The sequence below is a fragment of the Equus przewalskii genome, chromosome 1 (assembly GCF_037783145.1).
Source record: "Equus przewalskii isolate Varuska chromosome 1, EquPr2, whole genome shotgun sequence".
In the NCBI taxonomy this organism is placed as follows: domain Eukaryota; kingdom Metazoa; phylum Chordata; class Mammalia; order Perissodactyla; family Equidae; genus Equus; species Equus przewalskii.
In genome coordinates, this window is record NC_091831.1 from 181,943,052 (window position 1) to 181,968,450 (window position 25,399).

At 39.9% G+C, this 25,399-nt stretch overlaps 1 long non-coding RNA gene across 1 annotated transcript in view; it reads left to right on the forward strand.

Annotated features, from left to right (window-relative positions):
• Positions 1-25,399, forward strand: part of LOC139084871 (uncharacterized) — an 84,978-nt gene that overhangs the window by 12,322 nt on the left and 47,257 nt on the right. Inside the window, exon 3 of the long non-coding RNA XR_011542727.1 lies at positions 3,894-4,058. This is a non-coding gene — a long non-coding RNA (uncharacterized lncRNA). The remainder of the gene's footprint in view (positions 1-3,893; positions 4,059-25,399) is intronic.

Sequence of the window (25,399 nt, forward strand, 5' to 3'; positions counted from 1 at the left end):
GCATTTTCTCATGGAGAAAATAGTAGCGTGTACGCCGCCTAAGTATGTATGAGTCTCTGTTATAAAAAGGTTGAAGGGTGTTGACATCCTTCTGACCGAGAAAGGTGCTTGTGTCGTTTGGCTGCATGCTCAATCAGAGAACAACAAGGCATCCAATTAAACGTGTCCTAATTACTTTTGCTATTATCAGGTGACAATTTAACATTTATCCTTGCGACTCCAAGCAGAGTAGTAATTGATCCGTCTTCTGTAGTCCTAATTCAGCAACTCTAAAAGCGCTAGGGACACTAACTTAAAAAATGAGCTGTGCAAACATGTTTCCCCTATTGTTTTCCCTATATCTGCAAATAACAGAAATTGCAGGTAGTTTATTATCCTTATTATCATTATTATTAATATTTTTATATATACATTGTATTTCATTTAATGATAATTTAAAATATAAAATATTTTTAATTTAGAAAATATATTTATTCAGAAAGTCCTGCTAAAGTGACAAACAAAACAAAAAATACATGAAAACAGCTACTGATCTGACCTTTTTTTCATTCAGTCAATAGAGGTTGATTTTCAGAATACTTATTATAAGTTATTGAGGTGTGTTTTTTTTGTTTTCGTGTAAGTTGAGCAAACTATACAGTTACTTCCTTTCTTAGAGATCATAAGATAGTGGAAATTCACAATGTGATAATAAGGAAAGGAAACTGCAACTGGGTATTTTCTGCTCCCCACCTGGGCTCCTGAGTCCTAAAAGTGAGTTTTAGGGAACAAAATGAGTTTGAAGATATACCTGCTAGGGTGTTAGTCTAGATCAAATAGATCTTAACTTAGCCTTTCTTTGGAAAGTAAGTGATGGGATCCATGGAAAATAGAAGGGAATTTTGTTTTTATATTGTATTTCATTGTTTAATATAAGAATAATACTTTTAAGGAACATATGAAAGTATAAGTATAATTTCAATTTATCAGAATTACCATAATTATTGCATTTGGTCAAAAGTCTTTTAAAGTTTAATGGGATTGAGATTACTTTTACTTTTGTATCAAAGTAATGAAAATAAAATGTACTGATCTAGAAATTTTGAGTGGATATGGCCTGGTTCGAGAGAAAGCCATAATTATCACTTCTAGTCAATGAGATGCCTTGGTCAGTGCTGGGGAAGGTCATCAAGAAGATGTGACCATCAGGGGGCCAGCCCCATGGCTCAGTGGTTAAGTGTGCACATTCCACCTTGGTGGCCCAGGTTTCGCCAGTTCAGATCCCGGGCGCGCACCTACACACCTCTTGTCAAGCCATGCTGTGGTAGGCATCCCACATATAAAAAGTAGAGGAAGTTGGGCATGGATGTTAGTTCCTCAGCAAAAAGAGGAAGATTGGTGGCAGATGTTATCTCAGGGCTAATCTTCCTCAAAAAAAAAGAGAAGATGTGACCATCCTTTGACTGATGAGCTGGGCGCAGGCAATTAGAGGTGGCCCACCCCCTCCTGTCTTTGGAATGTGTGTTCTGCTTGCTGTCCCCAGGCCCAGAAGCCACCCCAAGGACACAGCCTTGAGTCAGTGGTAAGGAGCCTGTCTCAACTGGGTACTGAATAAGCCCAGTGAGGGCCCCCTGTGTAGGTGACTGAACCCAGGGTACGGCCTATACATAAACTTTTAAGGTTTGGAGGGTGGATATGGAGATCTTCTCGTCTTGTGGCCACTCAAGATAAGCCTCATCTGTAAGAGCCCTTGCTCGTTAAACCTGCCACCTACCAATCTGGAGTGGTCTTCCTCTTGCTGTGTCTCTCCCCACCATCCTTGTGGGGGGCCGGTTTCACACAACACCCTGGAAGCTCCTGGGAGCTTGCAACCCAATAGTCAAGAAGATATTCCCAGAGATAAGAGACACAAAAAGGTTGTTAAGATGCTTCTGCGTAAAACCAAGAACATAATGCCTCATCAATAGAGGCAGCACTGCCCTGGCCGTCACACGCTTCACAGAGCCACTCTTGATTGTCTGGAGAGTGTGGCCTTCCCTGCATGTCAATCAAATTATGATGAGAAAAATCCTCGTATAAGTGAAGTGAAGGTAACCAGAGGTGAAGCAGTGACACGTTACGTCGGCAGCTTCACCTAAGAGAAAGATCTGGGGAGGAGTTTGTGCAGCAGGTGGATTATAAATAGGTTTGAGGTTATGGAAATTGGTAATTTATGGGATCTGTGTTTATTCTGCTGGCTTGGTTGCTCTTAATGCCGATAAACCACCTGTTCCAAATCAACTCTGCTTCGCCTCCTCCAGGGTCAGAGTGTCTATCAGAGAGATCTTCAAATTGCAGAAGACAGAACTGGGGACATGTGCGAGTGGGCTGGAAATTCTAGTAATTACAGTTGCTTGCAAGTTACATGCAGCTCCCTACCCCTTACCACGGTCTGAGGAGGCTGAGCCCATGGAGGGGGAGGAGATCCAGGGATCAGTAGGTTGAACCTCGGAGTTGTTATCGCAGGACACCTAAGAATGTGCTCCTGTGCCTTATGAAAAGCTGTTGAACCATGAAGAACACTTAACAAGTGGATATTGAGAGCTATTTCAGGTATTGCTACATTTTTATGTTCATAGAATATTTAGTAATGCCTATTTTTGATTTAAGAATTGAATGATGTTTTGGGGCCAGCTAGGGTGTGTAGTGGTTAAGTTTGCCTGCTCAGTGTTGGTGGCCCAGGGTTGACCGCTTCAGATCCTGGGTGCAGACCTATGCACTACTCATCAAGCCATGCTATGGCAGCATCCCACATAGAAGAACTAGAAGGACTTACAACCAGGATATACAACTATGTACTGGGGCTTTGGGGAGAGGAGATTGAAAAAAGGAAGACTGGCAACAGATGTTAGCTCAGGGCCAATCTTCCTTACCAAAAAAAAAAAAAAGAATACAAAGATGTTTCACCATAAGTCTTTGAAAGAAAATGCATAATTAAGCCTCATACTCAAGGTGAGATGTCTTATTGACAATAACGCCCGTTATTTTAAATAGCCATGATGTCCCTTGCTGCTGATAGGATATTAAAGGAAGAATCAAGAAAATGATTTGCCTGGGATCACACACATCTGTAGAAATTACGGGGGGAATCCCACATTTTGATGCTCAGTATTCAGTTAGAGCTGTGAAAATATGTTCTCTCCCAAATCATTTTTACTAGGAAGTAATAAATATATTCCTTACTTCATACACAAGCTCAGTTCTCGATGAGGTTAATTTTGTTCACTGCATTAAATCCTCTGTAAATGATTTGAAGTCACTGCTCTCTGACAACAGTTCAGTAGTTTATGTCGGTGATCACGGTCAGGTCCTAGTATTAATGTGTCCACATCATGAAGGCTGTCAGGAAAATGGATACTAATGAGAGCCCTTGCTGGAAACTCAGGACAAAGGCCAGGTGTGAAATTCTATGGACAATGAACTCTGCCTTAACTTCCATAGACTGCGCCTTCTTATCAGAACTAAAATGCACCAGCAGAAAGATTTCACTAGGAACACACATTGCACATTTGGAAAAGCAGAAGAGCTAAATCTGTAGTGCCAGAGACTTGCATCTCTCAAGGTGTGTGCTTCGTGCAATACAGATGTTCCTCAGTATACACTCGGTCAAACAACTGAAACTTCACTGGCTGCAGAAATAAGGAACGATTAAGAACCTTTGAAACTCAGGTAATCTGTGCTGTGAACACGTGCTTTCTTACGCCCACCTTACAGACATGTGCAGTATAAAACTGCATGGAGAGAACGGAAGCTTGATCTTATGACACAAATATTAAAGAAACAAGTTACCAGGCACAGGAAAAAAAAAAATATATATATATTTTTTAAATTTATTTATATACATTTTAATTCTCTAAAACCTACTCTTTCCACAGCTATCAAAATAGATAATTATTCATTCTCCTGCAAGGCGGAAGTGTGTTTCCCACCTACCAAGTGGGATTTGAGAAATAACTTGTCCTGGAGGTACACAAGTGAGATTGTCTCTGTGACAACCTAGCCACCACGTTTCCACGAGAAGATGATTTTCAAGGTCTAAGGTATTTTAAAATGTACTTTAGGAAAACGATCTCTTTATAACATCAGGACTACCTGTATTAGTTCCGCCTCTCCATATTTTAAAATGTCTCCAAGCTTTCTTCCATCAGTAATTTATTTACCACCTGTCTATAGCCATATCTTGCATGTGTGTACATTGCTTCTAGGACACTGTTCTAGCTGCTGAGCTGTAAACTTGCCATATGCAGGTGGATATTTGGAGTGGGAGGTCAGGAAGGCTTGGCCATCGCAAAGTTGTTAAAAAGAACCCTCAAATTCCTGCATGTGCCAGACTTTGTCATTAGAAAAAAATTAATATAGTTCACACAGAATTCCTTTACTATTTTCCAAGTATATTACAGGTTAATTCGATAAACTTAAATAACAAAGTTCAAGTTCTTAGCGATGCTTTGCTGTCACTGAATTGTGTATTAATGAAGTGATTTTTATGTGAGATCTGCAAAACATTTTGACATTATCCTTATTTTAAGATATTTTGGGAACCCCTGCTCTATGCTACTCCAAACCATGCCTCCTAAATTATAGCCATGGTTCTCTAACTGGTATTCCATAAAGATAAACAATCTATGTCTTAGCAATTTCACCGTATGACCATCTCTTCAAAATTATCTTCTGGATTCAGGTTCACCATGATATACTCTGGTGTTATGTTCATTTAGGGCAAGAATTCATTGTTCCAATTCCTCTTTCATAAAGCATCTACCCTGGGTAATACTCATATAATAAGATCCTTAACATCGTGGTATTCAACAGTTTCTTTCCTTCCTAGATATTAACAGACAGAAAATGAAAGCAAGACAGATCCTCAACTGAAGGAAAATTATACAGAAAGTAGACACAGGACTTCTGAAGTTGAGAATATTATCTATTTTGAAATAATTTTTTAATCTCTACAAACAAATTTTAGGGAAATTCTCTGAAACTTCACTCTGGAAAATTAGAGAAGTTCTCAGGGGAATAAAGCACTGATTCCAGCACGACTTTTTCAGTCTTTCAAAGATGGCTAAAGCTTTCATTTTTGATCCTACCAATCTTCCTCTAATTCTCTCTCCATCAGATGGAATATACCCTCTCCATAATCTTCCTTTCCGGTCTAAACATACCAGCAAGAAAACTGGGTATAAACATATCCCAGCCTTTCAGTATATGTACATAGTTTGGTTATTATAAATATTAATGGATGATGTAGATGAAGACACATTTCTGAAGTGATGAATTGCTTTCTGAAAGTACAAGTACAAATGACCCAAGTGTCTTCAAATTTGGAAGCAAGTCAGCTTTCCGTGTCTCTTATTTTGCTGTACTCAATCTGTGTCAAAGTGACTCAAGTTTAGTTTCCACTTAAATAACGCTTCAGGAAACAAATCACATCAACTTGATGAGATTTCTTTTTACTTCATCCTACTGTTTTTCAAAATTACGAATTGCTTGCCTTGACACTAAGGCATCCATGATGATTAACTTGGCTGTTTACTCAATTATTTCTTTCTAAAATTAGAAACTTCAAAGTGCTTTTTTATATTTAAATGACTAGCACTCGAGTAACACTGCTGATCAATCATTTCAAGCTAATGATTAAAAACAGTGACCGTTCCTTTACTCTCCATCACTACTCTAAACAGTGTGTCAGACACAGCAGGCTCGATTTATTGTCAGAGCATTTTAACACCGGCCAACACAGATGGAACACTGTTCAGGCCTTTAACACTCTTCACTTAATATCTGCTTTGAATGGTTTTAGAAAGTGGCTATTTCTCAATTTAAATTATTTGATTTAGTAAGCCACGTTCTTTTGGGATGTGTTGTGTCCTAGAAGAAATTTTGTATTTTAAAAGCTACATTTTCATGGTTCTGCATGGCACGGAGAAGACAACAATTTCCCAAATGGTTCCAAAAGGCATTGAATTATTTATTGAGAAAAATGTGATAGAACAAAGAGTGAAGAGTTGATACATCTTGTGTACTTTAGATATGATACAAATTAATTTACTTTCATTAAATTTCGAAATCATTAATTCAATCCAGAAATGACAGTGTTTTGTTTAAATGATACAAAATAACAATGAGCTACCTGGCTTGAGCAATACATTTCTCAATAGATGCTTTTGTTATATTCACGGCTTCTCATGTCCTTGTAATTTAATAGGACTCACTCTGAGCCATTTCTTGATATTAAGATGGAAAAAGAACACAACATGTACACAATTTGTCTGTCAACTGGTTGCTCTTTTTCAATTCCATTCCCTCTTTCCTCTTCCTCTTCCCACCGTGTTTATACCTGAGTACTCCAGGGCTGTCACCCTGGGTCTCTTCCAGCCACACTCCTCCCCAGGTGATCTCATTCTATCTCAGAGTTCCATGTTTCAACCAATTCCCGCTTTACAACATCTGTGTTCAATTTCTAACACCAGGTGGATTTTTGGTACTCTGTCCTTCAGCTTTGAAGAGTTCTTTATGTAGCGAAGATGTTAGCCATTTGTGGTAGAGGCTGCAAATATGATCCACTAGTTTGTCAATTGTTTTTTGACTTTGTTTATAACTGATTTTGCCATGCACTTTAATGTAATCAAGTTTATCACCGTTTCTTTCATTGTTCCTGGATTTTGAGTCCGAGTTAGAAAGCCTGTCCCCAGACCATGATTAAGGGGTAATCCATTCAGGTTTCTTCTGGTACTTGTGGGGTTTTATTCTTACTTTGAGATCCCTGATTCATTTAGAATTTATTCTTGTATATGGTCTGAGATATGGGTCAAATTTTCTCTACATGGCTGCACAGTTGCTCCAGCATTATTTATTAAAAAGTCCAAATTTACCCCAGTGGTTTAAAATACCACCTTTATTGTATACTAAATATTTGTCTGTTCTGAGGTTCATTTCTGGACTTTTATTCTATTCTGATGCTGTGTTTGTCTATTTGTGAGCCTGGACCTCTCGGCTTTAATTTCAGAGATAGTATAGTATGTTTTAATGTGGGGCAGAGATAAGTCCCTCTCAGAGATTTCTTTTTTAAATTTCTTGGTTATTCTTTCCTTTTAAGAATGATTTATAGTATTGTTTTATCTTTTATTTATTTTATTTTTTAAGTTTTAGGTCAGGTTCTTTTCTTCCCCCCAGCTCTATTGGGATGTGATTGACGTATAACATTGTGTAGGTTTAAGGTAAACAAGGTGCTGACTTGATATACGCGTATATGTTGTGAAATGATTACCACAACAAGCTTAGTTAACATAGCCATCACCTCACATAGCTACCATAGTTTTTTCTGGTCAGAACTTTAAAGATCTGCTCTCTTAGCAAATTTCAAGAATACATTACAGTGTTAACTTTAGTCACCATGCTGTATATGACATCACTAGAACTTCTTCATTTATAACTGGAAGTTTGTACTCTTTGACCACCATTTACCCACCCCCTCTCTACCACTCTGGCAACCACCAATCTACTCTATGTTTCTGTGAATCGGGGTTTTTTAGATTCCATATATAAGTGAGATCAAGCAGTACTTGTCTTTCTCTGTCTGACCTATCTCACTTAGCATAATGTCCTTGAGGTCCACCTATGTTGTAGCAAAGGGCAGAATTTCCTGAATGGGGCTGTAGCATGAGCTCCACAGCTACCTGGGTTCTCCAACCAGGCTTCCTGGTCATGTGGGACTGGAGACAAAGCTCATTAGTTGGGCCGGGTTTTGAATTTGTGTCCCTGTCCCGGGTAGGCTGTAGGATGTGCTCCAAGGCTGCAAGCATCTGTGGCCACATTTCCTGGAGGGGCAGGACCTTACATTATGCTCAGCTGTTGGGCAGGGCTTTGAACTTGCTTCTCTGCCCCAGCAGGGCTGTTAAAGGGGCTCCATGGCCATTCTGGCTCATTGGCTGGAGACCCAAATCAGGCTGAGCTGCCAATGGAGTGCCCCGGCCAAGTGGGACTACCAGCTCAGTTCTGTAGAGGGGCAGAGCAGCTGCCTGGGCTCTCTATTGGGCTGCTGCTACAGGCAGGAATTTGGTCTGCCAAACTCTGAGCTGTGGTTGCTGTAATTCCTGCCTCACTCTCCACCCCTGTCTGATGCCCAGTGGTGAAGGCTTGCACATTTCCCCAGTGTCTCCACGAGGTGAGACCCAAGTGGGCCTCCTAAAATGCATCCCTCAGCGGTGGGGGAGCTGGATGTTTACCTTGCCTCTCTTTTCCCACGGGAGAAATTGCAGACCAGGGGAGCCCTTTAGGTGCAGCACTGTGCAGGCCTCAGGCAGGAGCAGTAAGTCCAAAGTGACCCCACACATCTTACCCTTCTAATGTGGTCCTTGTCAGTCTCTGTGGTCCAGGTGGTGCTTCAGCCTCACTCCTCAGTTCTGGGGTTTTCACAATAGTGTCTTGTCTTTGCATAGTTGCTAGTTGGTTTTCTTGTGAGGGACACTGAAGCTGGGAATGACCTAGGTCACCATCTTGATGATGTCACCTTTTCTTGGCTATTCTTGCTTATTTATATTTCCTTGTGAATTTTATTATAATTTTGATTCATTCCTTGGACTAGCTTATTGGCATTTTCATTGATATTGTATTGGCCCTATCTCCAACACAGTGCCATGGGGGATGAGGGATCACAGAATCATGTGCGTATGCATCTTTCCTGTACCGTAATTAAATGTTTTCATGTCTCCCTGAATTAGACTCTGAGATTATGAAGGATAGCGTACATGCCTTTTCAATGCTGAGAATATAGCAATAGTTGACATAGTGGGCATTTTTATCTTGTCCCTGATCTTAGCAGTCATGCTTCTAGTGTTTCTCTACTAAAAAGGATACTGGAAGTTCTGAGTAAGATAAGGTAAGCAATTTCACCTGTCTCTCCCACTGAAAGAAACCACAAAACCTGGACAGAATGCAAAGAGAAGCTGTTTGATAATAACCACATGCAAGCAAACAAATAACCAACTGAAAGTCGACCTAAATCCTACGCTTCTTACAAAACATAACCCAAAATGCATGACAAATCTAAACGTAAAATACACAATTATACAACTTGTAAAAGTAAACACAGGAGAAGATATTTGTGACCTAGAGTTAATCAAAGAGTTCTTATCCACAGCACTAAAGCATGATCCGTGGACACCTTCTCCCTTCAGAGAGTCCAGCACTATCTAGGTGTTTGGTTGGTTGGTTGGTTGGTGGGGGAAAGATTCTGAGACTTCTGATTTTGTGGATCTCTTTTGCCTGGTAGAACCCTAAACTGGTCTCTCCTTATTCTTTTCCTTTTCACCATCCTATTGCCAAAGGGTGCTTCTACTTTCCTTTTGCCTTTTTTCTCCCTAGAAGCTGTGTCTCTTGAAATTCCCCCTTTAAGTCTCTCCTATCTCCTTAAATGACATCTACTCTTTTAAATCTCACTTCTCCCCTTGAATGGTGGCCTTCTCCTTTAAATCACGTAATTTTAAATCTCTTCTTTGTAGATTATTCCCTGATCTGCCCAGATACTGTTCCAGTATTTTCAGATTTAGGATGGATTTAATATTTTTGGTGCCCGATGCCACTCGTCTTTAGGCTCCTCTGACTGGTCTTCCTCTCGTGTCTTCACCACAGTTTTTCTCGTTCTGCCTTTGCGGCCCCAAAGCCTGGTGCCTGGACGAGAGTCGTGTGGTGGCCTGAGAGGTCCTGCTCTGGTCTTGGGGTCTTTGCTCCTTTTAACTTAGAGTTATTTACAATTTCAGCCTTCTTTATGTTCAAATTATACTGTAGGTACAGTTTTACGTAAATTTAATTTTCACTTTTGATTTTTTTAAGAATTAAAAACAGGACGGATTCCAAGATGGCGCCGTGAGTAGTCCTCTTTGTCTCTCGCCCTTCGAGTCTACAATTATTTGGACACTTATCGCTTGACAAAGGATATCCAGACAGCATCTCAGGACGTCTGAGACACCCACGCGACTATACATCGGAAGGCGGACGGACTTTCCTCCGGGAGGATGTGGAAATAGGTGAAAACTCTCCGACCCCGACGGGCAGCCTAGTACCCGCAAGCGGCTTTCTTCCAACGGACGCCCCCAGAGGATCCACACACATCTAGGGCAGGAGCGAGAACACAACAGAGGAGCGACGGTGGAAACAGGTGACCAGAACCCTACTTAAACCCCCTGCAATTACTCCTAAACGCAGAGGGAAACTTTGGAGTTGCACACCTGAGCCCGCGGGGAGAGTCTCTCCCCGCCATTGGCGGGGAGACCCAGCCTGGTGCTCGGGGCGCCCGGAGGGTCCCAGAGAGACGCCCGCCCCGGGGGACTAGGGATTGCCGGAGATCTCGGAGAGGACCGGGGCGGGGGAACTTTCAAAGGCGGGTCCGGCGACCCGGTGGGGAAGCGCCGGAGCTCCGCCAGGCAGCAGACAAAACTCTCTGTCTGCCGGTAGCAGAGGGGCCACGCTGAGCACTCAGGGCTCCCGGCAGAGGCCCGGACAGAAGCCCAGAGGGCGGGGCGACCCCCAGCTGCCGTTGCCCGCCCCGGGGGACTAGGGATTGCCGGAGATCTCGGAGAGGACCGGGGCGGGGGAACTTTCAAAGGCGGGTCCGGCGACCCGGAGGGGAAGCGCCGGAGCTCCCCCAGGCAGCAGACAAAACTCTCTGTCTGCCATTAGCAGAGGGGCCACACCCAGCATTCAGGGCTCCCGGCAGAGGCCCAGAGGGCGGGGCGTCCCCCAGCTGCTGTTGCCCGCCCCGTGGGACTAGGGATTGCCGGAGATCTCGGAGAGGACCGGGGCGGGGGAACTTTCAAAGGCGGGTCCGGCGACCCGGAGGGGAAGCGCCGGAGCTCCCCCAGGCAGCAGACAAAACTCTCTGTCTGCCGGTAGCAGAGGGGCCACGCTGAGCATTCAGAGCTCCCGGCAGAGGCCCGGAGAGAAGCCCAGAGGACGGGGCGACCCCCAGCTGCCGTTGCCCACCCGGTGAGGCTAGGGATTGCCGGAGATCTCGGAGAGGACTGGGGCTGGAGAGAGTTCCAGAGACCCAGCTTAGTAGCCTAGGGGGAAACCCTACAGGCTCACAGAAGCCTTAGGGAAAGCCTCTGCACAGCACCAGTAGAAGGCACCCAGCCGCCAGCCACAAGGCTGGAAGACCCCAGGGCAAAAGCAGCATAGCTAGGTGTACTAACCACAGACTGTAGAAGATGCCAATAGCTCTCCTGCGACCCATAGAGGACAAGTGAGATTTGGTGGGTGCCGACAGCAACGGAGCGACAAATATAAGTGATCCCACCCCTGGCCGCTGGAAAAGCCCATAACACCGTTGCAGACCCCAAGGAGAGAGCGCATCTAGGTGGGCAACAACAGTAGGCACCTGCAGCCTGAAGCCCCCCGTGACGGCCCCCACGGCAGAGGAGGGAATCCAAAGGGCCACTGTGGCTACGAAGAGGGGCCCAGGCCCAGTTAGCAACTACGGACAGGGTTCCTGGTTGGTGAAGTATAAACAGCTGCTCCCCCCACCGCAGCAGCTGAAACAAGTGAAAGGAGCAACTAAACTCTATCTCCATGCGGAGGCACAAATCAACATCATCAAGCAATATGAAAAAATACATCAAATCTCCAGAACAGAAAGAAAGTAACAAATACACAGAAAACAATCCCAAAGAAAATGAGATATATAACCTAAATGATGATGACTTCAAAACAGCCATCATCAAAATACTCACTGAGTTAAGAGAGAATTCTGACCGACAACTCAACGAGTTCAGGAGCTATGTCACAAAAGAGTTTGATACGATAAAGAAGAACCAAACAGAAATATTGGAAATGAAGAACACAATAGAGGAGATTAAGAAAAATCTAGATGCTCTGAACAGTAGGGCCGATAATATGGAGGAAAGAATTAGCAATTTGGAAGATGGCAATATAGAATTGTTGCAGGCAGAGGAGGAGAGAGAAGCAAGACTTAAAAGAAATGAAGAAACTCTCCGAGAATTATCAGACACAATTAAGAGATGCAACGTAAGGATTATAGGTATACCAGAGGGAGAAGAGAAGGAGAAAGGGGCAGAAAACCTATTCAAAGAAATAATGGCTGAGAACTTCCCAAATCTGGTGAGGGAGATGGATCTTCAGGTGACAGAAGCCAATAGATCTCCAAACTTTATCAATGCAAGAAGACCAACTCCACGGCATATAGTAGTGAAGCTAGCAAAAGTCAACGACAAGGAGAAAATATTAAGGACAGCCAGGCAAAAGAAACTAACCTACAAAGGAACCCCCATCAGGCTATCAGCAGATTTCTCAGCAGAAACTTTACAGGCTAGAAGAGAGTGGAATGATATATTCAAAAATCTGAAGGACAAAAACCTACAGCCGAGAATTCTCTACCCAGCGAAAATATCCTTCAAATACGATGGAGAAATAAAAACTTTCCCAGATAAACAAAAATTAAGGGAGTTCATTGCCACAAAACCTCCTCTTCAGGAAATCCTCAGGAAAACCCTCATTCCTGAAAAATCCAAAAAAGGAAAGGGGCTACAAAACCAAGAGCAGAGGAGATAAGTAGAAGGACAACAACAGAGAGTAGCAGCTCTACATCAGAACAGATTAAACCATGGGACGAGAAACAAAGGAAACTGAAGAAAACCGGAAAACAAGACACAAAATGGTAGTGGTAGGCCCCCACGTCTCAATAATCACTCTAAATGTAAATGGATTGAACTCCCCAATCAAAAGACACAGAGTGGCAGGATGGATCAAAGAACAAGATCCAACAATATGCTGCCTCCAGGAAACACACCTCAGCCCCAAAGACAAACACAGACTCAGAGTGAAGGGATGGAGAACAATACTCCAAGCTAATAATGAACAAAAGAAAGCAGGTGTCGCTATACTAATATCAGACAAGGTAGATTTCAAAGCAAAACAGATAAAGAAAGACAAAGAGGGACAGTATATAATGATAAAAGGGACTCTCCACCAAGAAGACATAACACTTATAAATATATACGCACCCAACACAGGAGCACCAAAATTTGTAAAGCAACTCTTAATAGAACTAAAAGAAGACATCAACAACAATACAATAATAGTAGGGGACCTCAACACACCATTAACACCAATGGACAGAACATCCAGACAGAAAATCAACAAGGAAATAATAGAATTAAATGAAAAATTAGACCAGATGGACTTAATAGATATATATAGAACACTTCATCCAAAAACAGCAGGTTACACATTCTTCTCAAGTGCACATGGAACATTCTCAAGGATTGACCATATTTTGGGAACCAAAGCAAACATCAATAAATACAAGAGAGTTGAAATAATATCAAGCATCTTTTCTGATCATAACGCTATTAAACTAGAAATCAACTACAAGAAAAAAGCAGAGAAAGGTGCAAAAATGTGGAGACTAAACAACACGCTTCTCAACAAACAATGGATCATTGAAGAAATTAAAGAAGAAATCAAATATTATCTGGAGACAAATGAAAATGAGAACACGACATACCAAATCATTTGGGATGCAGCAAAAGCAGTCCTAAGAGGGAAATTCATCGCAATACAGGCTCACCTCACTAAACAAGAAAAAGCTCACGTAAGCAACCTCAAACAACACCTAACAGAACTAGAAAAAGAAGAACAAACAAGGCCCAGAGTCAGTAGAAGGAGGGAAATAATAAAAATAAGAGCAGAAATAAACGATATTGAAACAAAAAAGACAATAGAAAGGATCAATGAAACAAAGAGTTGGTTCTTCGAAAGAATTAACAAAATTGACAAACCCCTAGCCAGACTCACCAAGAAAAGAAGAGAGAAATCGCAAATTAATAAAATCAGGAATGACAGAGGAGAAATCACAACAGATACCAATGAAATACAAGAGATCATAAGAGAATACTATGAAAAACTATATGCCAACAAATTGAACAACCTGGAAGAAATGGACAAATTCCTAGACTCCTACAATCTCCCCAAACTGAATCAGGAAGAAATGGAGAATCTGAATAGACCAATCACAAGTAAGGAAATAGAAACGGTAATCAAAAACCTCCCCAAAAATAAGAGTCCAGGACCAGACGGCTTCTCTGGAGAATTCTACCAAACATTCAAAGAAGACTTAATACCTATTCTCCTCAAACTGTTCCAGAAAATTGAGAAAGATGGAGAACTCCCTAACACATTCTATGAAGCCAACATCACTCTGATCCCCAAACCTGACAAGGACAACACAAAGAAGGAGAACTACAGGCCGATATCACTGATGAACATAGATGCAAAAATCCTCAGCAAAATTTTGGCTAACCGATTACAGCAATACATCAAAAAGATTATACACCGTGATCAAGTGGGATTTATACCAGGGACACAGGGATGGTTCAACATCCGCAAGTCAATCAACGTGATACACTACATCAACAAAATGAAAACCAAAAACCACATGATCATCTCAATAGATGCAGAGAAAGCATTCGACAAGATCCAACACCCATTTATGATAAAAACCCTCAGTAAAATGGGTATAGAAGGAAAGTACCTCAACATAATAAAGGCCATATATGATAGACCCACAGCCAACATCATACTCAATGGACAAAAGCTGAAAGCCATCCCTCTGAGGACAGGAACAAGACAAGGGTGCCCACTTTCACCACTCCTATTCAACATAGTTCTGGAGGTGCTGGCCAGAGCAATTCGGCAGGAAAAAGAAATAAAAGGAATCCAAATAGGTAACGAAGAAGTAAAACTCTCGTTGTTTGCAGACGACATGATCTTATACATAGAAAACCCCAAAGAATCCACAGAAAAACTATTAGAAATAATCAACAACTACAGCAAAGTAGCAGGGTATAAAATTAACGTGCATAAATCAGTAGCATTTCTATACACTAACAATAAACTAACAGAAAAAGAACTCAAGAACTCTATCCCATTCACAATCGCAACGAAAAGAATAAAATACCTTGGGATAAACTTAACCAAGGAAGTGAAGGATCTATACAATGAAAACTACAAGACTTTCTTGAAAGAAATAGGCGATGACATAAAGAGATGGAAAAACATTCCTTGCACATGGATTGGAAGAATAAACATAGTTAAAATGTCCATACTACCTAAAGCAATATACAGGTTCAATGCTATCCCAATCAGAATCCCAAGAACATTCTTCACAGAAATTGAACAAACAATCCTAAAATTCATATGGGGCAACAAAAGACCGCGAATTGCTAAAGCAATCCTGAGCAAGAAAAACAAAGCCGGCGGAATCACAATCCCCGATTTCAAAACATACTACAAAGCTACAGTGATCAAAACAGCATGGTACTGGTACAAAAACAGGTCCACAGATCAATGGAACAGAATTGAAAGCCCAGAGATAAAACCACACATCTATGGACAGCTAATCTTCGACAAAGGAGCAGAGGGCCTACAATGGAGAAAAGAAAGTCTCTTCAACAAATGGTGCTGGGAAAACTGGACAGCCACATGCAAAAGATTGAAAATTGACCATTCTTTTTCACCACACACCAAAATAAACTCAAAATGGATCAAAGACCTAAAGATTAGGCCTGAGACAATAAGTCTTTTGGAAGAGAATATAGGCAGTACACTCTTTGACATCAGTTTCAAAAGAATCTTTTCGGACACTGTAACTCCTCAGTTGAGGGAAACAATAGAAAGAATAAACAAATGGGACTTCATCAGACTAAAGAGCTTCTTCAAGGCAAGGGAAAACAGGATTGAAACAAAAAAACAGCTCACTAATTGGGAAAAAATATTTACAAGCCACTTATCCGACAAAGGGTTAATCTCCATAATATACAAAGAACTCACACTACTTAACAACAAAAAAACAAACAACCCGATCAAAAAATGGGCAGAGGACATGAACAGACATTTCTCAAAAGAAGATATGAATATGGCCAATAGACACATGAAAAGATGTTCATCATCGCTAATCATCAGGGAAATGCAAATCAAAACTACACTAAGATATCACCTTACCCCCGTTAGATTGGCAAAAACATCCAAAACCAAGAACGACAAATGTTGGAGAGGTTGTGGAGAAAGAGGAACCCTCATACACTGTTGGTGGGAATGCAAACTGGTACAGCCACTATGGAAAACAGTATGGAGATTTCTCAAAAAGTTAAAAATAGAAATACCCTATGACCCAGCCATCCCATTACTGGGTATCTATCCTAAGAACCTGATATCAGATATCTCAAGAGTCCGTTGCACCCCTATGTTCATCGCAGCATTATTTACAATAGCCAAGACGTGGAACCAGCCTACATGCCCAGAAACTGATGATTGGATAAAGAAGATGTGGTATATATACACAATGGAATACTACTCAGCCATAAAAAAAGACGAAATTGGCCCATTCACAACAATGTGGATGGACCTCGAGGGCATGATGTTAAGCGAAATAAGTCAGTCAGAGAAAGACGAACTCTATATGACTCCACTCATAGGTGGAAATTAGCATATTGATAAGGAGATCTGATCGGTGGTTACCAGGGAAAAGGGGGGGTGGGGGGAGGGTACGGAGGGGGAAGTGGTGTACCCACAACATGACTAACAAAAATGTACAACTGAAATCTCACAAGGTTGTAATCTATCATAACATTAATAAAAAAAAAAAAAAAAAAAAGAATTAAAAACAGAACTATATACTTTTCTTTTGATTTGGAGAGGAAAATGTTGGAGACAGGTAGTTCCATTGCAACACTGTCCTTAGCTACCAAGAAATATTGCTGAATTCAATTTCTAATATATTGTTAAAAATTTTTTCATCTACATCCATAGCAGAGATTCACTTCTAATTTTACTTTCTAATAATGTACGTGTCAGATTATAATGTCAGATTTGTCCTAGTTTCATAAAATGTCTTAACTCCAAAGCTGGGGGAGGAAAGACACAACATGAGCTTGAAAACTTTGTTATTCCAGAAAGTAAGGAGATGCTAACATCATCGTCATCATCATCATCGCAATTAATAGGGGCACATTACAAGGACACAGGATGCAGCTGTAAGTGATACCTCTGGCCAAATCTTGGACAATTTGAGCAACAACGTAGGAATCCATGAGTACTCAGTGATCACAAATAAACAGATAAATGAATAAATAGATGAAAAGAGGACAAGAAGGGCTTCTTCTTATACTGGAACGCCAATGGATAGTTTCTAAATGTGAAGAGATTGCAGGAGATGGAATAATATCATTTTCACCATAATAGTGGAGATTGGTTCAGGCAAAATCACTAATGGTTGCTAAACCTAGGAGGATATTTTTTATGAGATACATGATACTTGTATAGTCTGAATGTGTCTTCCCACAGCTTTCTTATTAGTTTCAAGGGAAAAATAGTAACTATAAAGTGGAGAAATAGGACAACACCTTGACTGGGTGAAAAAATTAATATTAACGGTGAGAGACAGTTGACTTTGTATATTTCCCAATGTGATCCTCTGTGAAGGACACATCATGTAGCTCATTTTTCAACCTGGAATGAAAAACCTGAATCTAATTATGACAAACATAAGACAAACCCAAGATGAAGGTATTTCTATTTACAAAAGTTGAAAGTAAATGATTCCAGGTCGGGAGTAAGAAATGTACAATGATTCAAAAAAGAATCTTGTCATAAAAGAGAGCAAGGAATCTATCCAAGACCACTTGAATTTTTTCAAAAGTTCTCAGGGTTGAATCTAGCTCACACTGGTAAAGATGGAGCAATTTTAACATTAAGGAAAATAATTGTAACAGGTTGAAGCAGGTCAAATGTATTTAAATCTATGAGTTCATAACAATCAAAAATAATTGTTCATAATTCAAGAACGCTAGTAGAGCTATATGTTATTTTAAATAGATGTACTTTAAGAGAAAAAATCAATTCTTTATCTTATTTTTCCTGTGAAAACTACCATTGTAAAACTCAATAGTAAATTAAAGAATATTTCTTGCTATAGAAATATTCCACATAGTAAATGACAAAGAATGCTAAAATTAGACTGTTTCACAACTTCTGATAACTTAGTAGATCCAAGTATTGGGCATCAAAGGCTGTTAACCCAAATATGAGACAGCCAGATACCGTGTGCTTTCCGGCACAAGAACCAGCTCACCTCTTATAAAATCATCTCACCAAACACTCACACCTCTATCTTATCGAGCTTATAAATCAAACTCTAGAGGACAGAGAACATTTCAAAATGCACCATGGGATGCAATCAGCAGAATCCACACAGTGGGAAACTCTACAGGACAAATATCTTGGTTTCTTCAACAAATAAATTGAAAGGGGGGACAAACAAGATGAAAGTAAAACCTAAGATTTAAGGAAGTTTAAGAGCCATATCAAACAGTGCAAACGTGTGAACCTTGCTTGGGTCACATTCAAAGTCATTTAAGTTTGATTTTGTGACATTTTAAAGATAGACATTGAAACACTGGGAATTTGGTGATATTCAGAGATTGTCAAAAAATTTTCAATGTGGTAATAGTAAAGTGGTTTTGAAAAAAAAATAAAAGAAGCCTCATATTTTACAGATAATTACCAAATTATTCATGGATAAAATGATAAAAGAACAGGATTTGCTTCAAAATAGCACGGGGCCTGGAAAGCTGGGAGGACAAATAGACGAAGCAGGATTGGCCTTAGGTTTTTACTTCTTGAAGCCTAGCTTTGTGTGGATGGAGATTCTTTATACTCTTCTGTCTGCTTTGGCATGGTTACAGTATTTTATGATAAAACTTTAAAGAAAACTTACAGTCGTGACCAATGACTGACTCTGATAGACTATAGAAAGAAGCAGTATCTTAGCACCCACGTGAGCAACTCGCTCACAGTGGATGATCAATAAATATGCGTTACGTGAATCAATAAATTCATATCAAGACTAGAGAAAAGTAAAGTGTCAGTGTGTAAATTTTCTTCCTACCTCTCATTCTTTACCCAGATCTAGTCATTAAATATAAGACTTTGTAAGATACGTCTTTATTGTCTTGGGTGTGTTGGACTATGATATCACTGATGAATTAAACGTGAATTTTGTTCACTGAAGGGCAGCTTATTTTTGCATAATCACATATCCTTTTAACACAGTTTAGGTTTGTTATTAGAGAAAATCACATGATTTGTACTTTCTAGTCTTTCCTTTCACAAGTATTCTTTCCACCATGAAAAACCTTTGATATGAAAAGAAGGCCTGCTATCTATTTCTCTTCTGAGGCCTTGTTAAGGGCACTACTTCAGAGTTCTGCACTGTGTTCTTCTCCCTATGAAATGCTCTAACTAAGGTCCATGTTTTATCTCAAATGTGCTCTATCTCTCAAGGAAATGTTTCATGCCATTAATAGTGATCATGTTACAGTAGGATACTCAGTTAGGTGTGGAGTGTATCAAGACATCCTAAAGGAAAAGTACTTTTAATAAATTGAAAATGTAATTCTATTTTGTTGATGGTTTCCTTTGATGTGCAGAAGCATTTTAGTTTGATTTAGTCTCATTTGTTTTTTTTCTTTTGTTTCCCTTGCCTGAGGAGACACAGTATTCAAAAAGATACTTCTAAGACCGATGTCAAAGAGCATACTGCCTCTTTTCTTCTGGGAGTTTTCTAGAGTCAGGTCTTAATAAGTCTTTAATCCATTTTGAGTTAAGTTTTGTGTATGGTGCAAGACAGTGGTCGAGTTTCATTCGTTTGTCTGTAGCTGTCTAGTTTAAATTTATACAATGTTATAAATCAATGTTATGTCAATAAAGTAATTTAAAAAATAAAAATGCAATTTCCCAAAAATGAGGTAGGTTTTTGTCCCCAAAACTGAGAGATATGCTTCCTCATAAAAGAGCAGTGGTCAGAATTTCCCAAACTCAGTTTGGAAGGATACTCTGCCTGACTGGGGATGGAGCAGTATAGACACTAGTGGTTCCACAGACTTATTAGTAACAAAGTTCCGTATGATGTTCAGATATCGACCATGACAGCTTCCTACATTTAGCGTTGTTTTGCAGGATGACTTTAGATTTTTGCTTTATTTTGCTTAAAAAAAAAAGCATCACTTTGGAAATTTGTTTTTCCATTTTCTTTGACGAGTAGAAATATTGTAGTCTTACCAGCACCTTAATTCACTTCGAGTTCGATTTTAATTCCTCGGTGTTTCCGTTGTTTGTAGTAGGCAGACTTCATTGTTCCATTACTTGTCCATGGAAGCATGAAGTGGAGCCATTTGAACCAGACCTTGTTTCCTAGTGTCGGGTTCATGGAAGTCGCTTTAAGGTCTGCAAAACTCTTTGCTTTTCTATTCAGCAAGATTGATAAATCAACCAACCATGGTGGTTCTATCCAGAAAGCTGTGCCTACATGTTCTGAAAAAGACTGTACGCTAAGCCTCTTGACGAAGACAGTTGGGAAAATCAGTTCACTTTTTAAAATTTGGATATGATTCTAGATCTTGGTGATGGTGGAGTCTGGTTTCTTGGTGCACACTCTTCCTTGTCACCATTTTGCAGACTGTGATAAAAATGCCCTAGATGGAAACACAACTTTTTTAGCCTAAGCTTCACATTCGCACCAGGACTCTTTCATTTAGTCAAAAACAAGACGTTAAGGCTTGAATTGTGTCCTTGAAAAAGATATGCTTATGTTCTAGCTCTTGGTACCTGTGAATATGACCTTATTTGGAAATAGGGTCTTTGCAGATGTAATTAATATATAAGTTAAGATGAGGTCATACTGGAGTATGGTGGACTTTTAATCCAATGTGACTAGCTTCCTTATGAGAAGAGAAGAGGCACAGAGACACCCCCAGGGAGAATACGGCCGTGTGATGATGGAGGCAGAGATTGAAGTGTTACAGCTGCAAGCCAAGGAATGCAAGGCTCACGGCAAACAGCCAGAGAAGCTGGGAAGAGGCAAGGAAGGATTCTCTCCTACAGGTTTCAGAGGGAATGTGGTCCTGCTGATATCTTGACTTTGGACTTCTAGCCTCCAGAACTGTAAGACAATAAATTCCTGTTGTTTTAAACCACCCCGTATGTGGTTCTTTGTTATAGCAACTCTAGGAAACTAACACACAAGGCGTAATATTATCTAAATAAGCCAGTAAAGAGCATCACTTCTGTCTGCGCTTGGAATCAGTGTGCCCTCTCCTTAAGAGGCGTGGGGGTGAGAGCTGTAGCTCTTTAAAAGAGATTCCACCATGACCGATAGCATTTCGCCTGGACCACTTCTAGGAGATGTTTAGTTTCTCTCATTTTGACTTTGCCTGGTTTTATACCAGCTCCCCAGGCTCTGTTTCTTGTGCACAGCTCACAGTCAGACTTGTGGACTCTCCTTTAAATGAGTTCTTTGCTTTGGTTTGAAGACCTCAGATCAGCTTTGAGTGTGTCCTACCTCAGCTTTGGCAACTGGCTTCGCTCTCCCTGTTTTAGGGCCTCTATGCAACGGGTACTCTCTCTCCTGCATGTTCCCTACCGTCCCCACACTCTCCACAGTGCATGACTTGTGTCCTTCCAAAGCACTTGCTAACATATCATTTTAACCCATATGCAACTTTGACCTTCCGATTTTGTCTTTGTTGGCACTGACATTTCACAGCGGTTGCTGCCCGTTGTGGGCAGCATAAATTATTAAAAGCATTTACCTAACTTTTCTAGCTAGTTAAGTTTCAGATGTTGAGTGGACCAATGTCTCTGTATGACGTCTTTAAATTTCATCTTTCTGTACTTGTAGAGGATATTAAACTTATTCAAGTATTCTACCTTGTAATTTATAACACTAGTAACTGAGGGAATCTCTACTTCTCTCTGCTTGCAGCACTTTAAGCTGCACTTTCATGGTAAGATGTAAAATTAACTCCACATACACTTACGTCTGTAGGGGCACCTCCACAGCCAATGAGAATATTTGGGGATAAGACATTGCTTCTTCTTTTTTTCCCTCTTTTTGTTCATTAATTTAACAAATTGATATTGTGTCCTCATGATGGTCCAAGCATTGTGTTTGACACTAGAAATCTCTGTCCTTAAAAATGCAGCCTGCAGGAATTCTGTATCTGGCAAACACTCAACAATTGTTCAGTTCTTAATTAATATCCCAATATGATATCAGATTCATTAATTACAAAGAGCTCTCTCTAATAGCTTCGGGTTGAGAATAATGTCAATGATCAAGTTTGAATTTTTTTCACTCTTTTTAACTTTTTATTTTAAAATAATTATAGAATCATAGAAATTTCCAATGATACTACAGAGGTCCCATATACCCTTCACTCAGTTTCCCTCTGTTATATCCTATATAATTATAGCACAATATTTAAGCCAGATAACTGACATTAGTAATTGTGTATAGTTCTATGTCAGTTTGCACATATGCAGGTTTGTGTAACCACCATTACAAGTAAGATTTGAATTTTTAAAAATAATTTTTTTCCATTTGTGGACTCCAGAATATTTTCTTTACACTCAGTAGAAGAAACATTATATCTAAAATTAAAAACCCATCTTATCCTGCTTTCACTCTCTTTTAACATCCTTCAATTATGTATAAATATTAAAAATAAAATAGTTATTCCAAAAACTGCTGATGGCATAGACACGATAGGAGACTATGTTGTCCTCAGCCCTTCAGCTTATTTGAAGAGATTGTAAGTACAAATGCTATAAGAGCAAACATAAACGGGAGAGTTTCATAACTTTCCTGTGGGTTTTCTTTATAAAAGAAATATACACTAAATTCATAACATTTTTAAAATAAAGAAATTCATAAAGAATAAAAATGTACTTCACTCACCCCTGCAACAACTTTTAATTGCCTACTCCGTGCTCCATGTCTGCCCAGGTTGTTGGACTACAGAGCTGAATAAGCCCTAGAAGGTCCCTGTTTCCATGGAAATTATCTTGTGAGTGGGGAGATTAATAAGAAGTAGGTAAATTATTAATTCAGATTGCAAAAACTACCATGGATACAGTTTTAAAATGATCAGTAGTGTCAACACTATTACTAAGTGTCACGGCTTTTAAATCTCTGAGAACATGAATTCTGGATTCAAACGTGCTGTGGGCTCTACCTGACTCTTTAGCCCTCTCCTTCATGTGCTAACTGCTGGCACCAGTGATAAACTCACGGCTCTGAATGCACAACAGTTGTCTGATTATGATCCTTCTAACAATGTTGGCACATCAAAGCAGAACTCATTTCAAAGTTATTTTGAATTAAATTAAGTATTTGAGGCACTACAAAAAAATGCCCTCCTAAAAATAACCTGTGCTTCCTGAGTCCCTTTCATCTACTGTTGTTCTGACAAAAAGGCAATTGGTGTTTTCTTGCATGATTCTTCTTGTATTCATGCCATCTTATTGACTATGGCTCTGCTAGACTCTGGCTGCTTCTCTTCTCCCATTTTTCATTCTATTAGTTGAAAGAAAATTTTATTCAGGTGAATATTAACACTGATATATAAGATAAGCCAGAGTTCAGAATAAGGCGCCCATTTCATCCTGTAGTAAGGTGTATTTTACACAGGACATTGCATTAGGGTGCAAAGCAAAGAATGAGGTAAAACCATTCATAAAAATAATCAGAAGTTCCTATTTCGGGGCCTGCCCAGTGGCACAGCGGTTAAGTTCGCATGTTCAGCTTCAGCAGGCCAGGGTTCCCTGGTTCAGATCCCAGGTGCGGACATGGCACCGCTTGGCAAGCCATGCTGTCGCAGGCGTCCCACATATAAAGTAGAGGAAGACAGGAACGGATGTTAGCTCTGGGCCAGCCTTCCTCAGCAAAAAGAGGAGGATTGGTGGCTGTTAGCTCAGGGCTAGTCCTCCTCCATCTCAAAAAAAGAAGTTCCTATTTAATATATCTGAAAACAGATATTAAGATAGATCCTCGTAAGTAATATTATTTTGCATAATCAAACCCTATGGTATGGTAGTTATTTCAGTATTGGATAATTCTCCCCCAACCCAGTGCCATTTTTTTTAGTGACTTGGAACTACCATGAAAACACCACCATCCTATATTGACTTGCTGTGGGTCAGAGTCAAAAAGGCTGTCAGATAAAATTTCCAGGCACTAATGGAAAATTTCTAGTCACTGATGGAAACACCACCAATGGAAAAGACACATGTCCTGCTGACAGGATATCATCATCATCTTTACATGTAATGAGCATTTTATAAACCATCATTCTCCATTATACTTATACATTGTAGAAATTCAACAGGATCATAAATATAAATACCAACTTAAAGGAGTGTTTTTGATACTATTAAAAAACCATAAGTCAAAGATGAGGACACAATTTTAGGCTGTGAAGCACATATGAGTTAAAGCCCCCAAATATTTGTGGTTATCAAAAACATAAAGCCTTACACACAAATATGCACATGATATATAAATATATATAATACACAAAATTTGTGTTATGTATGTACATGTGTATTATATATAAATTTGTTACTTTCTGTCTCACTTATTTGTTAATGCTTTGATGATTTCAGGGAAAATTTATACCTAATATTTTTAAGTAAACAAAGCTAAAAGTCTAGTCAAGACCACGTTGAAGCGAGTTCCAAGCCATCCAGGCAATGCCAACTCTAGAAATCTTCTACTCTGCTAAGCCTATTCATTATTCTTTGAAAACTGAGCCTTTAATTCCAGGAGATGGCTATGTCTTTAGTTTAAAAATCAATACCTATGAACAAGTACCACAATAGCTCAATTTGCTTTCTGTTTAAATATATCTCCCGTTTACCATTGATGCTTCAGAAAGTTCGAGAAATTCAGCGATAGCTTGTCTAATTTTCTTATTTTGAAAATAAAGTCAAATTATATTTGACCTATCCAGACTGTCGACATGCTAATGGCCTGAATGTTCTGAGTACACACATGATTCATGGGTAAACGTCTGCATTCTGGCTGCTAGAGTGAATGCCAAAAACTATTCTAAAGATATTCAGATTAAACCTACAATAGGCTGGAAATTCCAAGGCGTGCCATGTTCATGGTCTGAGGTGAATAAATAACGACTTTACCTTTACAAACGTGCCAGCACGGAGCTAGCAATGGCAGTAAATTAAAGGTGACGTACAAGATGCACTTTGCATGCAAAGTACCCTTCTACCAATTAAAGCCTTCCTTGTAAGTGTCACTAAATGCTAATTTTAAATGATTTTAGAATCTTGTACATTTTTATTGATGAATGTGTCAAAAGGCTGCAAGTTCTGACTAATTGTACAAACTTCACTGCATTACAAACAGAAGCTCGTAAAGAGAACTGATAAAGCAGAGAGATTAAATGTCAGCTTTGCCTCAGTGCCTCACCAAGAATGGGCTCAGCTTTGAGCATGTGTGACATCTAAGCATTGC